Genomic DNA, 1,412 nt, shown 5'->3' with positions numbered 1-1,412 from the left:
TTTTTAACACGAACGGTTTAGAGTTTAGGGTTTAGGGTTTAGGGTTTAGGGTTTGGTGTTTTGGGTTTATGGAATAAACCCAAAACACCAAACCCTAAACCCTAAACCCTAAACTCTAAATCGGGCTAAATTTTACTTCACAAAACATGAAAAAAAGACGTTCATATTCTTCACGAACAATATTATCTTGAATGTTATTTTTGTCGATCGTTTTCCCGCATAAATAATGACATTCATCACGAAGTGTCTCTTCTAAATGTTCATATTTTCGTGTGATCTTGATGCCGGAAAAAAAATTCCAAAAAAAAGAAATTTTTTTTTGTTTCCCCCACTTCCCCCCGATTGGTTACTTCCCCATTGATCCTGCCCCTATATATATATATATATATATATATATATATATATATATATATATATATATATATATATATATATATATATATATATATATTCCTTAAGAACTACTCTCATAGCAATGTTCACTTAAGGTTATTTTAACATGACAAATATTTTTATTTTGATATACGTGATGCAACAATATTTATATATTTTTGAAAATTTTGAGAAGTTGGAAATTGAAATTGTTACGACCAAATAGTAAAAACTATATGTCCTAGACACAGCTCAATAGTCATTCAAGGTCCATAAACTTAATGTATACATTTCTTTCTTTCCATATAACCAAATTCAATGCGGGACTTTGGCACCTTTAACAAACATCCCCTCTGGGGATGGCACCTGCGGATAACGGGCACGGATACTTAATATTCGCGACCCGTCCGTCATGATTTTTCTTTACCCGCAGGTACCCGTTTAGCTGTCAACGGGTAAAATTTTGTGCCCGTAACCACGACCGGCGGATACCAGCGACCCGTGAGTAAACCCGCGGGTTTTCAAAATGTGCATTTTAACTAATATCTAATCACACATACCCGCTACCCGGGGATAAACCCGCGAATAATTATGAATATACATTAAAAAAATTAAATTATATATTATATAATTAAGTATATATATGCGGGTAAACAGGTATACCCGCGGGTAGCTCAAACGGGCATCATGAATTGACGGGTCGGGTTTTACCCGCGACGGGTATGAGATACCCGCGACCCGCCAACGAGTACAAAATTTGACCCGCCCCGTACCACGGTGTGACACCGCTATTTATTTTTTTTTTTTTAATAAATACGTGGCGGAAGCATAATATTAATTAAATACGATATCGACATTTGTACAAACCGATGTCACGTGTCATTAAAACAATTTACATATTAACAGGAAGAGACGTAAATACATTCTGTTTTCAAAAGTACATGGTTCATATTCTAAAAGACCGCATCAGAGTTAACCCTGTCAAACATAACATCATCATGCCCGTCTTCTCCCAAAAGCACTATCTACAAAAGCTAACA

The sequence above is a fragment of the Rutidosis leptorrhynchoides genome, chromosome 7, assembly GCF_046630445.1.
Source record: "Rutidosis leptorrhynchoides isolate AG116_Rl617_1_P2 chromosome 7, CSIRO_AGI_Rlap_v1, whole genome shotgun sequence".
Classification (NCBI taxonomy): domain Eukaryota; kingdom Viridiplantae; phylum Streptophyta; class Magnoliopsida; order Asterales; family Asteraceae; genus Rutidosis; species Rutidosis leptorrhynchoides.
The sequence above is the reverse complement of the archived record's forward strand: the minus strand, read 5'-3'. Positions refer to the sequence as shown.